The 15156-nt window shown below is 35.4% G+C and overlaps 3 long non-coding RNA genes across 5 annotated transcripts; all 3 read left to right on the forward strand.

Annotated features, from left to right (window-relative positions):
- The first annotated feature begins 6267 nt into the window (after positions 1-6267).
- LOC122052129 lies at positions 6268-10445 on the forward strand. Of its 2 annotated transcripts, none has more exons than XR_006131905.1 (5): positions 6268-6286; positions 6356-6407; positions 8333-8422; positions 8698-8727; positions 10272-10445. It is a non-coding gene; the product is annotated as an uncharacterized LOC122052129 (long non-coding RNA). The 2 variants fall into 2 exon arrangements; XR_006131906.1 differs by lacking the exons at positions 8333-8422; positions 8698-8727; positions 10272-10445 and adding exons at positions 6653-6669; positions 7528-7669; positions 7923-7977 and having other exon boundaries at positions 6356-6493.
- On the forward strand, positions 9470-9920 carry LOC122052137. Its single transcript, XR_006131916.1, has 3 exons — positions 9470-9607; positions 9776-9792; positions 9862-9920. It is a non-coding gene; the product is annotated as an uncharacterized LOC122052137 (long non-coding RNA).
- A 1126-nt stretch (positions 10446-11571) lies between the features above and the next one.
- LOC122052126 lies at positions 11572-15069 on the forward strand. Of its 2 annotated transcripts, none has more exons than XR_006131901.1 (7): positions 11572-11732; positions 11802-11943; positions 12288-12399; positions 13060-13158; positions 13257-13325; positions 14607-14777; positions 14960-15069. It is a non-coding gene; the product is annotated as an uncharacterized LOC122052126 (long non-coding RNA). The 2 variants fall into 2 exon arrangements; XR_006131902.1 differs by having other exon boundaries at positions 14607-14772.
- Positions 15070-15156: the final 87 nt, after the last annotated feature.

Below are 15156 nucleotides of genomic sequence, written 5' to 3' on the forward strand. Positions count from 1 at the left end.
AGTCGTTCTTGCTATTGGAAATCAAAGAGTTTGCTGGAAGCAGTGACTGCCAGATCCAAGAAAAACCCCACAACAAGTCTTATCCTCATTTGGAATTCCTATACCCTGTTCGGATCAAAGGTGAGGTCATGAGTGAAGATCAAAATCAGATTCGGGATTCAACACAGTATAGAATTAAATCCCTATTAACCTAATACCAACCATACTTACCTCCAAGATCCGGCTAGGGCACAACTCTGTGTTGTCTTCGGCACTGTCAAGCAGAGACACAAGAAGGGAATCTTCGGACGGTGCACAGAAACCCAATCTAAAGTTCAGATACTCGATTTCTGGCGGAGATCGACCGAAGCAGGCGGCGGTCTACGCGAAGTCTATGGCTCGGGAATAAGTGGCAGCGTCGGCAGGCACAGGGGTGGTGGCAGCAGGCGCTAGGGCAGAAAAATCACGGCGACGCTGCTCCCTTCGGCCTCAAGTGGTGGCGCCGTCCAGTGCGGCTCGAAAAGGAAGAAGAGAGGGAGAGGCCGGCGCTAGGGCTCGGACACCGGCGGTTCTGGGTCGGAGTGGCGACGACACGGCTAGGGCTCGGCGGCGGGCCGACGCTAGGGCACAAAGGCAGTCGCTGGAGCTTTTGTGGCCGATGCTTGGCGTCGGCTGTGGTGGCGGCAGAGGAGAGGAGAAGAGGAGAAAAGCACCGCGGCCGGCGGTTAGGGCAAGGAGAGGGTGCGGCTCAGCGTCGGGGGAGAAGAAAATGAACGGCGTCGGGGAGAGGAATAAAAGAGAAAAGAAAAACAAATAAAAAGGAAAAGAAAATAAATAACTTTTCCTCGCCTAAATGGGGTAGCTTAAACAGGCTTTCCCGGGCCCCGTTCTTGTCCCCGTTAACTCGTCCATACGAGCTCCGAAAAATTCCCGAAAAATGTCCTAAAATTCCAGAAAATTTCCTTATTAATATTCGCCTATTTTCTGGTATTTTACACTCTCACTGGTTAGGGCAAGATGGGAAAAGAGGGATTCCTTTTGATTTTTTTACTCTAAGGTAGTAGCTGATATTTAATCTACCAAACTAATTGTTACCATTATTTTTGGGTCATTGAATCCTATAATTTTATGTATTTTTGCATTTTAACTTTACATCTTTCCTATTTGATGTTGATATTTTTGTTTGTCCTCTTCTCATTCACATGTTGTTAATTAATTTCTATTCCTAAATTAATAATCATTATTTTCAATAATGGTGTGAAATCGATGACAATTAAGTAGATTCTCTTAGCCTCGGTCCTGCTTATGTTGTGTTGAAACTTATAGAAAGAAAATTCTTATGCACTTGTTTGTATATGTTCCTGCTAACCAATTAAATCTTTTGTTGCTTAAATTTGTCAGCATTTGTGATGTAGGTGTTCTAGATATCCTAATGATGTATGATACATTTTCAACATCATGTCAATCAATTGTTATCCGAATATTTGGTCGTTATTGGTCTTCTAGTATTCTTGTCTTTCTGGTTATTATTATCCTCCAGACCTCGGGATTGACCTCTTTTCAATTAGGATGGATCGGAGTTTTGGTCTTCTTAATATTTTTACTTGTCCCATGATCGTGGTATTCAGCTCCTCTCTCCAATCACATTATATTGGACTTCTGGTATTCCACGCTTTTTGCTTATCATCTTCCCAACCAAGGATCAAACTCCTCTTCCTCAGTCAGAACTGTGTTGGACTTCTGGTATTCTTGTTATTCTTATTATGTTCTTCATTTCTAACTTTTTTCACTATTAGCTATGAGTTTCAATGTTTTGTTCTTAAGGCTTTGCTTTTAGCCATATGCTTGTGTAATGTAGGCTTCTCTTGTTTTCACAAGTTCCATATCTAGTATCTTCTTTATTTGTTCGAGAATGTTCATGTATTTTTGAGAATTCTACTATATTCATATTTTGTACACTTTTGTATTGTAGTTCAATCAAGTTACAATCAAATTATGAGGGAACTATGTCAGAAATTTTCCTTACTCTAGGGGTCTTTTACTTTTATTTATTAACATGATTTGATGTTTGCTTACTTGTAGATTGAGTCTATTTAGACTTCGAGGTAGTAATCAGTAAAAGTATCATTAGTTAGCTTCATTGATAGTATTCATGAGGTTCTATATATATATATATATATGACAAGCTTATTATTCTCGCTATTCTTATGATGATCACGATTTCTAGCTTTTCACTAGTGGCTATGATATTCAATGTTTTGTTCATTGGGCTTTGCTTTTAGCCATATGCTTGTGTAATGTGGGCTTCTCTTGTTTTCACAAGCTCCTCTTCCCTGCTGAATTATAATCCATATTCACATATTCTTGGAATTCTTTTGCTTATCATCTTCATGGTCGTGGAATCGAGCTCCTCTCTTCGGTTGAATTATAATCGGTATTCGGGTATTTCATGCCTTATTCATGGCCGTAGCATTGAACTCTCTCCCCGATCAGATTATAATTGATATTTAGGCATTCTACGCATTCTTTTATTTATTATCTTCTTGGGTATTGAGCTCTTCTTGGTCGGTATTTATATATTCTGGGCCCACTCTCGGAGAAGCAAATTGTTGGTGTTTGCTCAAATTTGGTAACCTATTCTCTCTTTCTTACTTGTCTTTTAATTTATACTGCACTCATCAATTGAGACTAAGTCTTGCTCATTTCTTTTGCTTATCATCTTCATGGTCGTGGAATCGAGCTCCTCTCTTTGGTTGGATTATAATCGGTATTCGGGTATTTCATGCCTTATTCATGGCCGTAGCATTGAACTCTCTCCCCGATCAGATTATAATTGATATTTAGGCATTCTACGCACTCTTTTATTTATTATCTTCTTGGGTATTGAGCTCTTCTTGGTTGGTATTTATATATTCTCGGCCCACTCTTGGAGAAACAAATTGTTGGTGTTTGCTCAAATTTGGTAACCTATTCTCTCTTTCTTACTTGTCTTTTAATTTATACTGCACTCATCAATTGAGACTTAGCATCAATTGAGACTATGCTAAGTCTTGCTCATTTCTAGCCCCATCTCTTTCTAGTTGGGCATACGAGATAGTTGTTGCTTTGCGTTTTATTTCTACAAAAGATGTACATGCTGAAGGTCAAGTTCCCAAAGGCCCTTCATTGGGTATTTTTGAGCAAATAGTTAATGGTCTATCGGTGTCATGTAAAGTTCGACCATTTTCAGCAGATATGTTTATCTTTATGTTTCCAGTATTTTTCTATCTAAATTTAGTTATCATTCAACTTTACTTGTCGCTAGCTTCATTTCTGCTAGGTTATTGAGCATATTCTGCTTTCTCCCAAGAAGACTACTTGCATTTCACGATGATTGCACTTCCTACTTGTGAGCCTCCATGGCTACTACACCTGGGAACTTCTGATATGACAAACACTTCTGACATATTTTCTAGTATTGGTTTGTTGTTAAAATATTTTCTCCCAACAGATTTTTCTTTATAACTTGTTCACTATATTTCATTCTCTTTATTGCTAGAGTGTTAGTTTAGTTTATATTAGTTTTAGCTCATGAGCAATTGAGTGTCAATTCTTTTAATTGATATGTCTCTATGTTGTACTCTTAAAATGATTGGTCATGTCGAAAGAGGGTTCATTGAGGTGCCTCTTGGAGCTACATGGGTTCAGCAATAATGTGAGCTTCGGGATTTGATACAATTCAGGTACAATGGTTTGCTAACTTATTATGATATTGTGAACTTGCATTTATGTTATTCTCCTTAACAGATATCATTTGTTTTTCCTGTTAATGGTGGTTTTACAATGGAGTTGGCTGTTGCTTAGTTTTGTTCCAGTGGAATTGGCAGCCATGAAGTGATTCTTGTAGATTTTGAGGTAAACAATGAAGAAACTAGCTTTTTCTTGCCATGCATCCTATCATTAAAATGGAGTGATAGAAAGATCTGAGGTGTCAGATTCACACTTGCAAGCATCAAATGTGTTTGTTATGTCATTGTTTTTCTTGTATACTAAATTACTAATAATTTCTTTGCATTCTATTTTGAGTAAACATGTGTTGGAAATGAGATATCTTGGTGATTGTGGGGCGATTCAATCTTCTTACTAGCTTTCTATATTTCCCAGTGCCAATTAATAGCTCTCATTATGCTAGTGCTAATTAAACATTAAGATCTATAGAGGTATCTACTTGTTTGGTCCTAGCATGCCAATTTTTTCTATATTTTCCAGGGTCAACAAATGGGATATACTTGCTTTGTGAAATATATCATTTTTTCTATACTTGTTTGGTCCTAGCTTTACCAAGGAAGGATTTGAGATCACAAAGTCTTCAGTCTAGAAGTGTTTATGATGACAATCTTTCAAGTGTGTAATCTAGTGGAGTCATCACTTGTAATTATTATCTATATAAATAGTAAAAAAAGGACATCTTTATGATTGCTTGTTCCACTTTATAGTCATATATTAAAAAGAGTTGAATTAAAATTTTCAAATAAAGTTCCCAAGACCATTTTTATGTACATTGACTTCTTAAGTTGACATATGAGACCAATCTCCTTGAGCAACAAATCTTGTATGATGTTTCATATGGATCCTAGAGAGAGGAAGGGTTAGACAGAGTGAATCTTGGCCACTAGATAGAATTTATCAATTCAATTAATGCCATAGACGTGAGTATAGCCCTTAGCTACTAGTCGAGTTTTGAGATGATCAACAATGTTGTTTGGTGATTATTAACTAAGAAGATCCATTTGCTATCCATGGTGGACTTTCCTAGATAAAGAGAGACCAACCCTAAAGAGCTTAAAATTGTGAGATTTATCTCATTGATTATAGTTTTTTGCCACCTTGGATTTAAAAGTACTTCTGAAACATGTTTTACAATTTAATCATAGACATAAAGAAGACATAAAGAAGACACAAAGATAGAGTATTTGAGTGACAATTTCATAGGATATATAAAATGAGAAAGTGGATAGGAATTGTATTGCTTACATTGTGGAAAAACAGTGTCAGAATTAGTAGGGGATTAAGGATAATGATTAGTGATTCAAGAATGGGAGAGTTTTAAAGATGATGGAGTGGCTTCTTTGTGTGATTGTTGACTATATACCTATAAGGAAGTTGCCTCTTGGGGTGGGTCAACAACAACAAAGTGTACATAGAGGTTTATAGATGGTGGTGTAAAGGACAATAGAATAGAAACAATAACACACATATAGTGATAGAATAAAGACTTAGATGATTTCCTTAGTTGTAAAATTTTCACTTTTGGTGGACGAATTAGCTTTATGTGATCAACGATCATTGATAAAGGAGAATCTTAGAGACAAATGTTTATTAGGATGACAAGGTTCAATGACATTGGTAACTTCATTATCATTGTTAATAATCAAGATTATACTCCATGCATGTGAAATGAAGAATAAAGTTGTTATGATGTGCAAATAACTTTAGAAAATCAAATATAGAGAGTATGCATTTCTAGTAATCTCCCCATCTCAGTTGTCTTGAATTTTAGTAAATAAATTGAATGTTTCACTTTGATTTTCATTTTTGGTCTTTAGAGGGGAATTTTTATTTCCATTCATGTATGATTTTTTGCTGTGTTGTTTAATAGGGTAACCTACAATTTGACTTAAAAGAAACTTGTATAATCTACAATATTTATTAATTGTGGCGTAATTTCAAATAATTTTTGGTTATCACAATAATTTTGTGTTCATCAATCACAATTCATTCTTTTATAGGTTTTGATTGCCCTTGTGAAGGATTACTTTCAGCGCTTTCTTCTCGATATCATCCGAAATTGTTCTCACCAAAAGTCTTCTTCTTTTTGTGATGGGCATTTGACACTTTTTAAAGGAAATTTCTAATTTTTTTGTTTTTTCCATTCTTTTTAATTAATCCAGTGCAACGCTTTTTAACTCTAATTTCAATGATGACACAACATTTGCCAAGATCCTTGGGCGTCATCTTTCAAAACTACAAGTGGTTCTACCTGTAATTTTGGATGGTATGTTGATTATATTAGTCATAACTTTGTACATTTATCTCATGTTTAGCATCTTCTTCAAGGCTTGCTAATAAAAATGAATCGGTTTGTGAGGCTACACTAAGTGCTAGCCATGTCTGTTGAGCATAATGTGACAACCTTTGTTTCTAAACATTTTTACTTTCATCCTTACTCTATTTTTTTTTATTTTAATTGGGTAATAAAATTACTATTTTAGTGATAATTGGTGTATATGACAACTCTATTGAACTTCTTGGCGATCTTCTTTTCAAGGTAAGATTTGTTTAAGATTTTGTTATCTCAGGGATCTTTGTGAATAAGGAAGAGCTTATGGCTTTGCAGGTTGCTGGAACCTTTGGAAGAGCAATTCTTGAGCTTGGGAGTGATGACGAAGGTCCAAGCACAGAGGCACATGGCCTCGCAATTATTGAGGTCCTTGGGCAAAGAAGTCGCAATGAAGTTCTTGCTGAAATTTATATGGTTCGTAGAGATATTAACTTGACTTTGCATCAATATGTGGTATTGTATTGTGTTTTGTTTTCTTATTGCCACATTATTATTTTGCACAATGAATTTAATGTTGTTGAACATAAAACGATCTCATATTTTTTATGTTTGGCGGCACTACATGTATGGAAGACTATCTTCTTTTCAAGGTAAGATTTGTTTAAGATTTTATTATCTCTGGGATCTTTGTGAATAAGGAAGGGCTTATGGCTTTGCAGGTTGCTGGAACATTTGGAAAAGCAATTCTTGAGGTTGGGAGTGATGACGAAGGTCCAAGCACAGAGGCACATTGATGACCCTGCAATTATTGAGGTCCCTGGGCAAAGAAGTCACAATGAAGTTCTTGCTGAAATTTATATGGTTCGTAGTGATATTAACTTGACTTTGCATCAGTTATGTGCTATTTCTTTCTATTGTGCTTTGTTTTCTTGTTGTCACATTACTATTTTGCACAATGAATTTAATGTTGTTGAACATAAACGTATCTCCTATTTTTTATATTTGGCGGCACTGCATGTATGGAAGACTATCTTCTTTTAAAGGTAAGATTTTTTTAAGATTTTGTTATTTCAGGGATCTTTGTGAATAAGGAAGGGCTTATGGCTTTGCAGGTTGCTGGAACCTTTGGAAAAGCAATTCTTGAGCTTGGGAGTGATGACGAAAGTCCAAGCACAGAGGTACATCGATGACCTTGTAATTATTGAGGTCAATGGGCAAAGAAGTCGCAATGAAGTTCTTGCTGAAATTTATATGGTTCGTAGTGATATTAACTTGACTTTGCATCAGTTATGTGCTATTTCTTTCTATTGTGTTTTGTTTTCTTATTGTCACATTACTATTTTGCACAATGAATTTAATGTTGTTGTTGAACATAAACGCATCTGATATTTTTTATGTTTGGCGGCACTACATGTATGGAAGACTATCTTCTTTTCAAGGTAAGATTTGTTTAAGATTTTCTTATCTAAGGGATCTTTGTGAATAAGGAAGGGCTTATGGCTTTGCAGGTTGCTGGAACCTTTGGAAAAGCAATTCTTGAGGTTGGGAGTGATGACGAAGGTCCAAGCACAGAGGCACATGGATGACCCTGCAATTATTCAAGTCCTTGGGCAAAGAAGTCGCAATGAAGTTCTTGCTGAAATTTATATGGTTCGTAGTGATATTAATTTGACTTTGCTTCAGTTATGTGGTATTTCTTTCTATTGTGTTTTGTGTTCTTATTGTCACATTACTATTTTGCACAATGAATTTAATGTTGTTGTTGAACATAAATGTATCTCATATTTTTTATGTTGGCGGCACTGCATGTATGGAAGACTATCTTCTTTTCAAGGTAAGATTTGTTTAAGATTTTGTTATCTCAGGGATCTTTGTAAATAAGGAAGGGCTTATGGCTTTGTAGGTTGCTGGAACCTTTGGAAAAACAATTCTTGAGCTTGGGGGTGATGACGAAGGTCCAAGCACAGATGCACATGGATGACCCTGCAATTATTGAGGTCCCTGGGCAAAAAAGTCACAATGAAGTTCTTGTTGAAATTTATATGGTTCGTAGTGATATTAACTTGACTTTGCATCAGTTATGTGGTATTTCTTTCTATCGTGTTTTGTTTTCTTGTTGTCACATTACTATTTTGCACAATGAATTTAATGTTGTTGTTGAACATAAACGTATCTCATATTTTTTATGTTTGGCGGCACTGCATGTATGGAAGACTATCTTCTTTTCAAGGTAAGATTTGTTTAAGATTTTGTTATCTCAGGGATCTTTGTGAATAAGGAAGGGCTTATGACGTTGCAGGTTGCTGGACGAAGGTCCAAGCACAGAGGCACATGGATGGCCTTGCAATTATTGAGGTCCTTGGGCAAAGAAGTCGCAATGAAGTTCTTGCTGAAATTTATATGGTTCGTAGTGATATTAACTTGACTTTGCATCAGTTATGTGTATTTCTTTCTATTGTGTTTTGTTTTCTTGTTGTCACATTACTATTTAGAACAATGAATTTAATGTTGTTGTTGAACATAAACATATCTAATATTTTTCTTGTTTTGCAGCACTGCATGTATGGAAGACTATATTCTTTTCAAGGTAAGATTTGTTTAAGATTTTGTTCTCTCAGGGATCTTTGTGAATAAGGAAAGGCTTATGGCATTGCAGGTTGCTAGAACCTTTGGAAAAGCAATTCTTGAGCTTGGGAGTGATGACGAAGGTCCAAGCATAGAGGCACATGGATGACCCTGCAATTATTGAGGTCCTTGGGCAAAAGAAGTCACAATGAAATTCTTTCTGAAATTTATATGGTTCGTAATGATATTAACTTGACTTTGCATCAGTTATGTGGTATTTCTTTCTATTTTGTTTTGTTTTCTTATTGTCACATTACTATTTTGCACAATGAATTTAATGTTGTTGAACATAAACGTATCTCATATTTTTTATGTTTGCCGGCACTGCATGTATGGAAGACTATCTTCCTTTCAAGGTAAGATTTGTTTAAGATTTTGTTATCTCAGGGATCTTTCTGAATAAGGAAGGACTTATGGCTTTGCAGGTTGCTGGAACCTTTGGAAAAGCAATTCTTGAGGTTGGGAGTGATGACGTAGGTCCAAGCATGGGCACATGGATGACCCTGCAATTATTGAGTTCCTTGGGCAAAGAAGTCACAATGAAGTTCTTGCTGAAATTTATATGGTTCGTAGTGAAATTAACTTGACTTTGAATCAGTTATGTGGTACTTCTTTCTATTGTGTTTTGTTTTCTTATTGTCACATTACTATTTTGCACAATGAATTTAATGTTGTTGTTGAACATATAAACGTATCTCATATTTTTTATGTTTGGCGGCATTGCATGTATGGAAGACTATCTTCTTTTCACGGTAAGATTTGTTTAAGATTTTGTTATCTCAGGGATCTTTGTGAATAAGGAAGGGCTTATGGCTTTGCAGGTTGCTGGAATCTTTGGAAAAGCAATTCTTGAGGTTAGGAGTGATGACGAAGGTCCAAGCACAGAGGCACTTGGATGGCCCTGCAATCATTGAGGTCCTTGGGCAAAGAAGTCGCAATGAAGTTCTTGCTGAAATTTATATGGTTCGTAGTGATATTAACTTGACTTTGCATCAGTTATGTGGTATTTCTTTCTATTGTGTTTTGTTTTCTTGTTGTCACATTACTATTTTGCACAATGAATTTAATGTTGTTGTTGAACATAAACGTATCTCATATTTTTTATATTTGGCGGCACTGCATGTATAGAAGACTATCTTCTTTTCAAGGTAAGATTTGTTTAAGATTTTGTTATCTAAGGGATCTTTGTGAATAAGGAAGGGTTTATTGCTTTGCAGGTTGCTGGAACATTTGGAAAAACAATTCTTGAGCTTGGGGGTGATGACGAAGGTCCAAGTACAGAGGCACATGGATGACCTTGCAATTATTGAGGTCCCTGGGCAAAAAAGTCACAATGAAGTTCTTGTTGAAATTTATATGGTTCGTAGTGATATTAACTTGACTTTTCATCAGTTATGTGGTATTTCTTTCTATCGGGTTTTGTTTTCTTGTTGTCACATTACTATTTTGCACAATGAATTTAATGTTGTTGTTGAACATAAACGTATCTCATATTTTTTATGTTTGGCGGCACTGCATGTATGGAAGACTATCTTCTTTTCAAGGTAAGATTTGTTTAAGATTTTGTTATCTCAGGGATCTTTGTGAATAAGGAAGGGCTTATGACTTTGCAGGTTGCTGGACGAAGGTCCAAGCACAGAGGCACATGGATGGCCCTACAATTATTGAGGTCCTTGGGCAAAGAAGTCGCAATGAAGTTCTTGCTGAAATTTATATTGTTCGTAGTGATATTAACTTGACTTTGCATCAGTTATGTGGTATTTCTTTCTATTGTGTTTTGTTTTCTTGTTGTCACATTACTATTTTGAACAATGAATTTAATGTTGTTGTTGAACATAAACGTATCTCATATTTTTCTTGTTTTGCAGCACTGCATGTATGGAAGACTATCTTCTTTTCAAGGTAAGATTTGTTTAAGATTTTGTTCTCTCAGGGATCTTTGTGAATAAGGAAAGGCTTATGACATTGCAGGTTGCTAGAACCTTTGGAAAAGCAATTCTTGAGCTTGGGAGTGATGACGAAGGTCCAAGCATAGAGGCACATGGATGGCCCTGCAATTATTGAGGTCCTTGGGCAAAGAAGTCACAATGAAATTCTTGCTGAAATTTATATGGTTCGTAATGATATTAACTTGACTTTGCATCAGTTATGTGGTATTTCTTTCTATTTTGTTTTGTTTTCTTATTGTCACATTACTATTTTGCACAATGAATTTAATGTTGTTGTTGAACATAAACGTATCTCATATTTTTTATGTTTGGCGGCACTACATGTATGGAAGACTATCTTCCTTTCAAGGTAAGATTTGTTTAAGATTTTGTTATCTCAGGGATCTTTCTGAATAAGGAAGGACTTATGGCTTTGCAGGTTGCTGGAACCTTTGGAAAAGCAATTCTTGAGGTTGGGAGTGATGACGTAGGTCCAAGCAGGGGCACATGGATGGCCCTGCAATTATTGAGTTCCTTGGGCAAAGAAGTCACAATGAAGTTCTTGCTGAAATTTATATGGTTCGTAGTGATATTAACTTGACTTTGAATCAGTTATGTGGTATTTCTTTCTATTGTGTTTTGTTTTCTTATTGTCACATTACTATTTTGCACAATGAATTTAATATTGTTGTTGAACATAAACGTATCTCATATTTTTTATGTTTGGCGGCATTGCATGTATGGAAGACTATCTTCTTTTCACGGTAAGATTTGTTTAAGATTTTGTTATCTCAGGGATCTTTGTGAATAAGGAAGGGCTTATGGCTTTGCAGGTTGCTGGAACCTTTGGAAAAGCAATTCTTGAGGTTAGGAGTGATGACGAAGGTCCAAGCACAGAGGCACTTGGATGGCCCTGCAATCATTGAGGTCCTTGGGCAAAGAAGTCGCAATGAAGTTCTTGCTGAAATTTATATGGTTCGTAGTGATATTAACTTGACTTTGCATCAGTTATGTGTTATTTCTTTCTATTGTGTTTTGTTTTCTTGTTGTCACATTACTATTTTGCACAATGAATTTAATGTTGCTGTTGAACATAAACGTATCTCATATTTTTTATGTTTGGCGGCACTGCATGTATGGAAGACTATCTACTTTTCAAGGTAAGTTTTGTTTAAGATTTTGTTATCTCAGGGATGTTTGTGAATAAGGAAGGGCTTATGACTTTGCAGGTTGCTGTAACCTTTGGAAAAGCAATTCTTGAGCTTTGGAGTGATGACGAAGGTCCAAGCACAGAGGCACATGGATGACCCTGCAATTATTGAGGTCATTGGGCAAAGAAGTCGCAATGAAGGTCTTGCTGAAATTTATATGGTTCGTAGTGATATTAACTTGACTTTGCATCATTTATGTGGTATTTCTTTCTATTGTGTTTTGTTTTCTTGTTGTCACATTACTATTTTGCACAATGAATTTAATGTTGTTGTTGAACATAAACGTATCTCATATTTTTTATGTTTGGCGGCACTGCATGTATGGAAGACTATCTTGGCAAATACTCCCAAGACTCTTAAAGAAATAATGCCAGTCTTAATGGATACTCTGCTTTCGTCTCTCGCTTCATCTTCATTAGAAAGACAACATGTTTGTTTTCTAAAGGTATTGAAGTTTTTATTATGTACGTACTCAACTGAATAATCAATGATCCATCATGTTAGGTTGCTAGAAGAGCACTTGGTTCTTGTTCGGAAGCTTGGGGAGATTATTTTGCCTTCAATTATTCCAATTTTAACTCAAGGGGTTAAACACCCTGACAGTAGTAGAAGACAAGTGAGTTTATTTTGTTTTGATACTTGCTTGAATGCTTTTAGAATATATTTTACACCAGGTGCCTTGGCGATGTATACTTTAGCACATATTTATTTATGTGTACAATTCCAAAAGCCTTTTAGCGTTTTGTTAAATAATTCATGAGAATTTATTATATTGTTAAACAGTGCTAATAAAATGATCATTTAGTATTGCTGAATATACTTCACTTTTTTTTGGGTTCAGTTTACAGGAAATTCATTTCCATGAATGCTTAAGTATTGGAGAGTTTAGTTCGGTAAAGTACTTGATTAAGTGTTCTATGCTAGCGCTTGAGTCTTTATTTTTATCGTGTTTATTCATGATAGCTAGACTTTGCTTCAAAAGGGTGTAAGCATTGGTCTGAGTGAAGTTATGGCGAGTGCTGGTAAACACCAATAAACTTTATCGATGAACTTATCCCTACAATACATACAACTCTATGCGATAGGTTTGATTTTCTATTTTCTATTTACACATTTTTTTGTATGATGTTGAAAATTTATTCAACTTGTATGATCACTCTTCAACTTGTTATATAGCATGCAAGAGGTTCATAAATCAGCTGGCTTGGCATTTAGCACTCTTTACCAGGTTTACCTATATGTTTTATTTGATGTTCCTTAATTGACAATTTGCTAGAATGCAAGGAATTGATGAAAAATTTTCCACACCCCTTCATGCATTAGAGGATGATGAAACTTCTGATACAGTGCTTGATGGACTCAAACAAATATTGAGGTTATTTAATTATTTGGTGTCTTCATACTTCTTTCGTGACGGCAAGCAAGCTTGTTTAATTACCCTTGTATCCTCATTTCTTGCCTATTTCAATGTAGGGATTGCGGTCGTTTTGCCTCACATCTTGCCTAAATTAGTCCAATTTCCACTTTCATGAGATTGACATGGTAGTTCTTACTTCACCTGTTCATCTTATCTAGTGCCTTCAATGCTTATGCTTTGGGTGCCATAGCTGAAGTTGCCATCTTAATTCACATATTGGAATGATCCTCCAACCATTAATTATGTCAATGGGTGATTATGATGGGGTAAAACAATTTATGACTTATTAATAGTTTTGTATTATTTTTCTTAAATATGACCATTTGACACTCACAATAGGTGATTAGCCTTTTTACTGTTAAAATTTTTTCATATGATTTTTAGGGAACAATTGTTGTTGGATAAGGTCCAAATCCAATAATTATATGTTTGTCTTAGGACACTGCTAACAATATTTTTTGAATTCCTATTGATTATTTCGACATGCGTTTCTTAAATTGAATTTATCTTTGCTCTTTCGAATATCTTAGTATAATAATGATAACCACTATTCATAAATTGATGAAAAAAAGCCGGATATGTTTTTCAGATTAACAAGTGAGGAACATCAAATGCTTGTATACCTTTTCTGACAATGAATTTTCAAACAATGAAGCATTCCTATCTTCTGTTTATTCCTTTGCATGAGCATTTTTCTCAGCAGACATTATTAGTCATGCAGTAATTAATCAATTAAATGTATTTGGAGGAGCTATTAGAGTCTCTTTTCAATGCATTTGCTTTCTTATTTTAACTTATAAAATGTTTTTTGGGGTAGTATTCTCTGTTGCATGACTTACCCAGGCAAATCTGCTTCTTTTATTATCCAAGTATTTTTAATCACTTTTTAGTTAATTTATGGATAACCAAGCTTCTTGCATTGTGACGTGTTATTCATTTATGAGGATCAGTTTTAGAGAATTTTTGGTCTTCTTAGGCAAAGTTAATATGATAAACTTTGTTGACTGAATTAATTGTCAAATGCTTAGGATGTTCAAACTTCTATAAAGAAGGCTTCAGTGATGGTGGTTCTAGTCATTAATGAGGAAGACATTGACTCCTTGATATCAGACAGTTTAAAGGAATGTATATTACCAGGTTTTGTTACGCCAGCTTATTTTAACTTATATTGATTGTTTACCTCCTTTATACAATCAATGATCCTCTATGTAGGCTTTGATGAGAAGAGGTTCTTCATACTTGATAGGCTATTTTTACAAAAATAGCATGTTATATTTGGAGGATGAAACATCCAATATTATATACACACTTGTTACTTGGCTAAGTGGTGTTGATTCAACTATTGTCATGGCAAATCTAGGGAAAACATATTTACATTTGTGCTTACTGTATGCTCTATATGACAGGCTGCTTGGGAAGCTTTAGGAAGAGTTGTTGGATCACTCCAAAAGGATGCCCTTTCTTCATTCATTAAAGTTGTCCGAGATGCTCTTGAGATAAAGAGCGAAGAAAAAGAAAGATATCTCTTTTTTTCTATGAAGGCGACCAGCAGAGTGGTGGTGTTTGAATCTTGTATGGTAACACTTACATACAATTGTAATTTTGTTGCAGGGAGGATCAGTTCTTATTTATGGACTTTGCATTCCTAAAGCACTTCAACTCTTGTTGCCTATATTTCTGCGGTTAAGTTTGGTTTTTTTGAGATTTTTAGCCTCTTGTGATTCAAAATCACCCAACTATGGGTTTGTTTGACTTTCAGGGGCTAATGGAGCAGTTGAAATGCGAGAACAAGCTGCTTTGGGGTTAGGGGAGTTAATTGCTCTAACAAATTTGGAGACATTGAAGGAGTTTGTTATTCCTGTAACTGGGTATGCATTATTAACAAAAAAAATATTTAAGTTAGTTTGTAAAACAAGATTCATGGATTTAAATACTCTTGAGAATAAATTCAAAGTG

This window comes from Zingiber officinale, chromosome 3A (assembly GCF_018446385.1).
Source record: "Zingiber officinale cultivar Zhangliang chromosome 3A, Zo_v1.1, whole genome shotgun sequence".
Lineage (NCBI taxonomy): Eukaryota > Viridiplantae > Streptophyta > Magnoliopsida > Zingiberales > Zingiberaceae > Zingiber > Zingiber officinale.